A 9,938-nucleotide genomic window follows, 5' to 3' on the forward strand; every position below is an offset into this window, starting at 1 on the left:
CTTTTTCAGTTCGCAATCATGCTGAAGGGTACATTATAGTGATTCGTACTACAAGAATGAATCCTGACATTAATGAAATCTACATAATCAGAGAATCGACTCTGTTTGAATTTGATAAAGACAAAGAAAGGAAAAACATTAAATGTATCCTCAATTTCGAATAAGGACAACCACTCTTTGGCCATGCATGCATGTCTAAAGGAGATTTGCCTCGTAATCAGAGTAACACAGGCACTGCAATATCGTATGAAAGGAAATGCCTCATTGTAACTTAAAGCATGGTTCTGTAATTCCCGGAATTATAGTAGGAAATGTGAGAAATGTAAATCTCGATTGCGATACCAGATTTACGTCTGCAAGATTGTGTTTTCATTTGTAGCACCACACCCATATGTCTACTTTTATGGCAGAGCGATACTGAAGAACTTTTAGTTTTCACAACAGATAGTAGGTGTGGCGGGACTGCGGTTGAGTTCCTAAGTTTCAGTTTTAAAAAAGAATAGGAAGATTACGGTATACGGCCCTTCCAAAACGCTGTCATTAAGAATGGAGCACTTCTTTTCAAAATAACAGTCCCTTGATTTGCCTTAAGCGATTGCGAGAAAGCGCAAAAATTTAGATCTGGGTGTCCGGACGCGCATTTAATCCGTCATTCTACACAGTGTCAACCTGATGTATTATCGGTGCACAACCTCGCTGGGTGCCTCATATATGGATTATAATTCCTTCAAATATTGGTCATTACTGTGTGAATCGTTTTGAACATCGGTGTGAAACATTTTATCGAACTCTTCACAGATAGAGGTGTTGAAACGAGCAATGGATTTTTTGGTGTAAGAATAATGATGTAAGGAAGCAAATTTTAAATACTATGTGTCTTCGTGACTGAAGTGATCGGATAAACTGGTCAAAATTTTACTTTTTTACCTTCCAGAAATGTATGTCATCAGTCGTCAGATTATTAGCATTCAACGTAAATGGCACTCTATCATTCAGCAAAGGAGACGTTAGACCTGAGTTTCTCCTGGTGTATACAATTTTCAAACAACTTACAGGTATTCAGCCAGGTGATATTTACAGCGACAGCCAGTATTTCGGCGAGAGTAAGTTGTTTGAAAAGTAGATGTTGTTAACAATCGTTGGACAAAATAATATGATCGCCCTAGTGTGGGGTACGGCCAAACTATCCCGAATCTTCTGGGCATTCCAGAATGAGGATCAGTAGGATTTTACGTCCTTCCTCTCAAAGAAAGTGCCCCAATTCCTGGGGGTGGCGGGGGAGGCGGGGTGGCGGTCATTTAATTGTCTATCCAATATAGGCCATAATGTCTCGAGAAAATTCCAATCCTGCAATTACGGAGAACAGGGAAAACGAGTTATTTCCTTCTCATATTTATCAAATCGATAGTGAATATTTCCAGCAGTGTGAATTTTGGCACTCTCATCTTATAAGACGCAGCGGACTCCAGGAAACAATACCCGCGCTACGCGCTATACAGTGATCACGGTAAGTTAAAGTTGGTTCATAGATCTTACCAATTAATTTTCCTATCCGTGTGATGATATTACTCACTGATTTGACTGCCCAACTCTCAGAACTTTCAGAAGGCTTTATAGTTCGAATTATGGACAATATGAATTTTACACTTCCGCAAATGTCCCTGCACGGCAACAGCATAAAGTCTAGCTGGAACTTCCGTGGCCTTAGGCATCGCACTAGAAATGAAACTCCTCTTTCATACCATCCTATTTTCTATCAGTAAGTTAAGTCTTTCTTAACTGTTGTGTTCAGTAGACGAAGATATCCGATTTCCTCTGAATGATGTTATGGCACGTGACGAGTTGTCTAAATTTGTTGACACATTCAGAAGTGTTGTTACAGGTGCACCAACTAAACAGCCACACTCAATTTGCCCGTGTTGGAAGTCATTATATCAGCACAACACCAGAAGTATCCCACATGTAATGATGGCTCAGATTACTTTCAAAAATATTATATATAGTGGGAAAATGATTACAAAGCCGAAGTGCGTCACTTACAACTAAGAAAACAAACTCTGGATAAGAAGTGTCAGTACCACAGTTTTCATATCATTATGTCCAAGTGTTGTAAGACAGTTAATACTATGGGTACCGTACAAAATTTAAAATGATTTATGTCTATTGATGTTTATGACTATTCTGGAGATAAGGTACGCCTGTAATGCAAAGTACTTGGGGTTCTTTGGGGAAGAGGACCAGACATCGAGGTCATCGGTCTCATCGGATTAGGGAAGGACGGGGAAGGAAGTCGGCCGTGCCCTTTCAAAGGAACCATCCCGGCATTTGCCTGGAGCGATTTAGGGAAATCACGGAAAACCTAAATCAGGATGGCCGGACACGGGATAGAACCGTCGTCCTCCCGAATGCGAGTCCAGTGTCTAACCACTGCGCCACCTCGCTCGGTAATGCAAAGTACTGTTTTTTTCACGTAGACCCAAAAGTGTTTCAGCGCCTTCGGGCCATCATCACTGGGTTTTCTTTATTCAAATCTGTAAAATTTGAACATGTTTTAAGTTACAACTAAACTACGATAATTAGGGTTTAAAAACGGTTTCATGTTTTCTGTTGTCATTACATTAATTTGTCATTATAGGGATATGCAAGACTCTCTGTACCTTATCGGGTTCTGGTAGCTTGTCATCGGCAACTAAATGATATTAATGTGAATTTAGTTGGCGAATTGGCGCATCACTTTACAACTAAACGTAATATTGTTGTAAAAAGATATTACACGACTCTATTCGTGATTACTTACTTTTAATTTTCACAAACCACTTGCCATCTGAATTCCCAGGAGTTGTTGCGAAGCACACGCAAACAGTAGACATATTTTGAAGAAATTCGTTTGTAAATAAGATTTTTAAATTTTTTACAAAATACAGTGAAGATGTTAGTTTTGTGTGTTCAGTGTTCACTTCTTCTCAAGTGAGAGTGGCGCCAAATTTGAGTTCTGTTTACTTTCTTCCTTTCTTTCCGCATGCGTGAAAGCGAGCGTGTGTGTGTGCGTGTGTTTGCCTGTGTTGTTCTTTCTTTCATTTTCTAAAGTTCCTTTAATGTGTTAAATATTCAGGTAACATTTATAATCACTCAAGTTCACATCGACATTTACGAAAAAATAATCGTCAAAAATGCAGAAAATGTTGAAATTCTTCATCGCGACTGTCAGGATGAAGTGGAAATTCCTGTTGTGGTATTCTTTCGTTTTTCAGAGGTCCAAAGCACAATAAAATTCTCTCTCTCTCTCTCTCTCTCTCTCTCTATCTCTCTCTCTCTCTCTCTCACACACACACACACACACACACACACACACACACACACACACACACAAATACTGAGAGCAGTGACTGATAGTATGACCCGCTTTTCAAGCAACCCAAGAAGCAGGTTATTCCCCAAGTTGCTCTGTTCCAGAATTCCTGGTAGCTGTTAGCGGATGTAAACTGATCTTCAGACTGTGACAAAATTCGTACTTGCGCAATTGAACTTGTTGAACTCGCTGACTGATTGTGATTTCCTGGGTTTAGTCTGTGTCATTCTTGGAGGACAGTTGCACTCTCGGTCGCGTTGTGTCTGCTTCGCGACTGCTATCTTTCCCCAGCTGTCATTTCTTCCGACTGAGCCCAACTATCGACATGGGCGGCTTGATTGATCAGTTATTATTAACATCATCTGACTGTCTAGTGAGAAAGAAGTACGTCGATAAGAGTCTCGGGCGTGCCCGTTGTGATGGGGGCAAGCTTCTTGGCTAAGTGCCACCATTAGTGACGTCGGATTACTTTCCGTACCATCGCCGAGACGCTTCGTCGCAGGTTTTGTTCCAAATATCAGATATGCTACATTATACCGAATTCTAGACATTCTGAATTTCTATTCACTATACAGTCTAATTCTTTCTTAGGTACAGAAATGGAAAATTGATTTGTTTTTTTAGACATTTATACCGAGTGGGCAGTGAGCCGTGATCTGGTAACTGAACTGAATTCATTGTAGGTTTGGGTGCTGGATTCAATTAATCTGCTGCTTAATGCGACGTTCCGGGTAATCCTGTATTTGCTCTATCAAATAAAATCATGGAATTCGGACAACACTAAATTTGTTGGAAGCCTGATGAACGCGACATGCCAAGCTGCCACTAAGCGCGCCCGACGACGAGTACCACTTTCGTCTTGGAAAATACCAAATGCACAAAAAAAAAAAAAAAAATGAATGTATGGCCACGGTATTTAGTGCGCTTGCTGTGAGACCGCGATGTACTTTGGGGGTGCAACAGAGCTCTGCAAGTTCCGTTGGCCTATGTTCTCGCCTTGTAAGCAATATCTGTAGCATGCAGCTACCGTCACTGCCCAGAAGACTTGTCATGGAGCGATATGATATAATATCTACATCATCTGCACTCTAAATCTTCACAGAACCATCCAATTGTTGCATTATCAAGAAAGAATCTTCGCATAATCACTGCTTCCAGTCTTCTTCACTGTCGTTCACGTTCTTTTTGCTACACAAGAGTAATTAATTTTAAATAAAATAATTTCGTTATTGACGTTTTTAAGTGCCGAGTGGTAGGAAACAAGAGTCATCCAACCACAGCAATTTCTCCGCCTGTGCTTGTTCACTTAGTTGCCTGTTTTGTGGACATATGCAAATATTTGCTAGCTGAGACATGCTACATAGGGTTAAGAGGCGAGATACAAGTATTAAGTCATTTTTGCACCTTTTGTTGCACCTTCATGAAAATATTTTAACGGTAAGATACAACTAAATCTGAAGTTAGTATCTGTTATGATGACGTGTTCTGCCATTAGGCAGATTCATCACTGCAAGTTCAAGATTCACAAGTCCTTCCAGGTTTGCACTAACCTTTCCAAATCTGCGTAGGATGTACACTGTCTGACAAAAAAATGAATTCTTAGAAGCAGAAGTATATGTTATTATTACAGCGATTACAAAATCGAGTCAAATTTTCAAAGAACTTGGCACTATGAGCCCACATACCAGTATGGCGTTGCTCCCTCTCTGGTCTGGCAGGATGCGTGCACTGACTCGGTTGAGATGGGTGTCATAAAGCTGTCGTATCTGCTCCTTAGGCAAGCTGGCCTACAACGGAAACTTCTTGGCAGATTAAAGGTGTGTACAGGGCCGAGACTCGAACTCGGGACCTTCACCTTTCGCGAGCAATTGCTCTGCCGATTCCTTTTAAAATTCATTTTGTACGGTATTGTTCGTTGCATTTGATCTACGCGGACGTCACGTGACACCCACTGAAGTTCATCATTGAGTCCTTTACACAGTTTTTTTTTCCTTCAGAGGACATGCAGCTCTCTCGACTACGCTATTCAAGTAAGTACGAATCAGGATGCCTCCTCACAGCTTTTCTTCCACCAGTAAAGCTGAGAGGGGGGGGGGGGGGTTGTGAGTCGTGCTTTGGTTGCTCAGTCGGTAGAGCACTAGTCCACATAAGGCTAAAGTCCCGAACTCGAGTCTCGGCCTGGCACACAGTTTTAATCTGCCAGGAAGTTTCATGTCAGCGCACACTCGGCTGCAAGGTGAAAATTTCATACTGGCCTACAACTATTTTAACTGGCCATTGATATCATGCATACCGCCACTGAGACAGAGATAATGTCCGAGCTGGTCCTGTACACAATCCATTGGGAAATGACCTAGCGATCTTGTTGGCCACAGGAGTACCTCAACATCACGCAGAAATTTTATAGAGCCCAGTGCCAATTGTTTACGGCCATTTCCCTGCTGGAAAATGGTAGCATGATATTGTCACCTGTGAGCTAACATGCTGTAAGAGTCCCTCGATCACTACCAGATGTGACATCTGTTCGTACACTTGGAGGAACACGGTTGTGCTTCTCCAAAACATTGGAAGAATGGGACATTTCCCTGCGTCGTCACTATATTCGCCGTAGATGGCCATCTAGAGTAATGTAGAATCGCGATTCATCGCTGAACACAGTGCGAGGCTATTCATTAGTAGGACATGCTTGCTGGTCACGGCAACTGCCCAGTGTGGTGCTAGGGGCAACTTATGCATAGGATGACAAATCTCTGGTACAGCTTCTGCTAGTCTCCGACCAATGGTGCGGCACGACACGGGATGTTGCAAGGAGTCCATTACTTGTTCTCAGATGGCAGACGCAGATCCTTCCTTATTTAGGTCAGACGTGGTTGACCGGGACCTAGATGACAAGAATGCCTGCCTTCACGCTTCTATGCAGTCCAGCTTCGAGCCACTGTCACATCTGATGCCCCACATATCTGGATACTGCACGAGTCGCGAGGCTGTGACATGAAGACCCACAATGAACCCCCTTTCAAACTGTGCCAGGTGCTGATAACGCTGTCTCAACCGAGCAGACGGCATCCCCTTGTTCTTTATAGTGATAACTCAACATTGACGCTATTCACGCACCGTATGCACTCTACCAGGGCACATAGCAACACTAAACACTGACAGCTCTAATGGAGTATGGTTTCTGTTCTACTCGTCACAGAGAACTGTAACTCTAATCATTTACATAGTTGTCGATTATGTGTACGTGTACGAAGTTACATTAACTTCTGACCATATCTCCTTCTTTGGACAGACAGTGTATTTGTCTTTATGTTGTCAATTAACTGGTATCATCTCCTATCTATGGTCATGTTTCCAGTCACCATGTGCCTTCTACTGAATCCTTTATTATGCAGTGTCTTCTCATCCAGTGTCCTAGCAATTTCTTGTCCTTCTCTTAACTGTTTCCAGTATTCGTGTTTTCTCGTTCACCTTTTGTAACACAGCCTCATTTTCTTATTTTATCTGTCGATTTCATAACTTACATTCTTCCCCATATTCACATCTCAAAAGCACATACACATTTAACCTGTCTCCTCTCCAGTGTCCTTATTTCGGTACCACCCATAACACATTTATTTTCCAATAACTATCCTTATTTTTATCTCTTGCTTTCTTGTTACTGTTAATTTGGCATCATAGGTACTGAAGTAATAACTTGTTCTGTCTTATCATTTTCATTCATTATTACCATGTCATCAGCAAATCTTATACATTTTATTTTTCTTGCTCCCATCGTAACATCACACTTTTATTGGAAGTAGTTTTTAACAAAATCGTCTAAATAGATATTAAATAGAGTAGTTGAAAGACAATAGCCTTGTCCAACCCATCATACAATTTTAACTCCTACTCTTACTTTTTACTCTCTGTGTGATGAGGAAATTGCTTATTTGTCCCCTTTCCTTTCAGTTAATTCCGATAGTCTTCAAGGCGTCTAAAAGTTTAATCCACTCAAGTCTATCAAAGGTTTCCATTTCAACAAAAACTACAGAAACTCCTCTACGTTTCTGTAGGTATCTTTCCCCAATTATTCGTAACAGTCCGCTTGTATCTTTTGTACCTTTGTCGCGTCTGAGATCTAGCTTTTCTTCGTGGAAATGCCTCACACCTTTTGATTGCAATCGTCCATACATTATTCCTAGTAGAATTTTTTCCAAATGAGATATAAGACTTATTGTTCTATATTCTGTTCAAATGGTTCAAATGGCTCTGAGCACTATGGGACTTAACATCTATGGTCATCAGTCCCCTAGAACTTAGAACTACTTAAACCTAACTAACCTAAGGACAGCACACAACACCCAGCCATCACGAGGCAGAGAAAATCCCTGACCCCGCCGGGAATCGAACCCGGGAACCCGGGCGTGGGAAGCGAGAACGCTACCGCACGACCACGAGATGCGGGCTATATTCTGTAAACTTCGTGGTATTTCTTTTCTTCGATATTGGCACCATCACTATGCCTGTGACGTTATCTGGCGACCCACGTTCTTGTCAATATTATTGCACAAATGCAGTATTTCCGCCTTTCCTTGGCGGAATCTCATAACAACCACATGCATTTCCCCATTTAATGTCCTTAAGTGTCATCTCAACTTTTCCATAATGGCTGGAAACCCCTTGCTCACTTTTATCTCATATAATTCTTCTGAGTACTTCCAGCATTCATTCATTATTTTTCGATTTTTTGAGATTTCATTATTATTCTCTTCTTTTATGATCCACATAGTGTTCTCCTTCCCCTTTTTGAAGTCCAAGTTATTTGCTTCCCCGATAGATTTACGCGTCCTCCTCTTTCTTTCTAGTTCCTCAGCTGAATCGCTTATTATTACAAGGGCATAACTCCTCAAAAATTGAAAATTTGCTTACTGAGACATAGATGCATCGATTGAAAATAAAACGGGACGCCGTCACTACCTTGCCGCTTGTAGAGAGCAGATTGAAGTCGGCAATTGTTTCCAATAGGGGACAACTTAAGGAGTTGTCACATGTTAGAAATAAATCAGTGGCAGGCCTGGAATCATGCTAAACCAATTTGATTAACTGTTTCATAGATAATATTAAGATGAGTAGTTCATAGTTTGAAGATTCAGATAATGATTGTAAAACAAGAAAACGAAACAAAGGTAAATAGATCCACAGTATGTAGTACTTTAATCAGCTGAAGGCGTGGGTCTATCACAGAAGCAGACAAAGTTGACTGAAAAGTGACTAGAACTAATCATCTTTTGTAACATGTTATGTATTCATTTTTGTATAAAATTAAGAGAGCTTTTAGAACAAGTGGGCAACGGCCTTGCCGCAGTGGATACACCGGTTCCCGTGAGATCACCGAAGTTAAGCACTGTCGGGCGTGCTCGGCACTTGGATGGGTGACCATCCAGGCCGCGATGCGCTGTTGCCATTTTTCGGGGTGCACTCAGCCTCGTGATGCCAATTGAGGAGCTACTCGACCGAATAGTAGCGGCTTCGGTCAAGAATACCATCTTACGACCGGGAGAGCGGTGTGCTGACCCCACGACCCTCCTATCCGCATCCTCCACCGAGGATGACACGGCCGCGCGGGATTAACCGAGCGGTCTCAGGCGCTCCAGTCATGGACTGTGCGGCTGGTCCCGGCGGAGGTTCGAGTCCTCCCTCGGGCGTGGGTGTGTGTGTTTGTCCTTAGGATAATTTAGGTTAAGTAGTGTGTAACCTTAGGGACTGATGACTTTAGCAGTTAAGTCCAATAAGCTTTCACACACATTTGAACATTTGAGGATGACACAGCGATCGGATGGTCCCGGTAGGCCACTCGTGGCCTGAAGACGGAGTACTTTTTTGAACAAGTGGTCCGTCATGGTTTGTAACATGTTTTTAACTCATTTTTGTATTAACTTAGGGTAGTTCTCAGAACACTTAAGATTTATCAAGTTAATATTAAAAATATTCAGCGGTTTATGTTCGAAAGCATTGAGAAACAGTAGACGTTTTTATTATCATTTATATTGTGAAGTTACGTGGCCATGCGTGATGCGTGGGTGGAGTAACTTAATTGGAATCTTTAATCAAACATTTTAATTTGGCACCGTATATCTGATATAAGTAAATCATAACCCATCAAAATAACGACAAAGCAACACATCTGGATACGAAATTAGCAAAAAATCTGAATGAATTCACTTCATTACACATGTACATATTTAAATTCACAATAAACAAATGGAACGATAAAGTATTCCATTCCTTTGCTTGGAAAAACAGTTGTAGGGTTACAGAGTTGTAATTTATTTATTAAGCGTTTTGCCAGGGTAGGGCTTCATCATATAACACTAGCCTGCATTTCAAAATTTTTGACAAATGATTTGTTTAAATTAGGTGTTTTTGAATCAATTTTTATGTTGATTTCAGAAATAACTACCATTTTACCTCTAATAACAGGATTTTTCACCAAATAAGAACTAATATTTTGACGGTTTTAACCTCTGAGCCCATTATTATAAACTATCGATTGAAGACAAAGACTATAAATGAGATCACGATCACGTTCGTCGCTTTATTCATAAATGTC

At 41.1% G+C, this 9,938-nt stretch overlaps 1 pseudogene; it reads left to right on the forward strand.

The window, feature by feature from the left end:
* Window positions 1-8,674: 8,674 nt before the first annotated feature.
* On the forward strand, window positions 8,675-8,792 carry LOC124723801 (annotated as a pseudogene).
* The last annotated feature ends 1,146 nt before the right edge of the window (window positions 8,793-9,938 follow it).

This window comes from Schistocerca piceifrons, chromosome X (genome assembly GCF_021461385.2).
Source record: "Schistocerca piceifrons isolate TAMUIC-IGC-003096 chromosome X, iqSchPice1.1, whole genome shotgun sequence".
NCBI lineage: Eukaryota > Metazoa > Arthropoda > Insecta > Orthoptera > Acrididae > Schistocerca > Schistocerca piceifrons.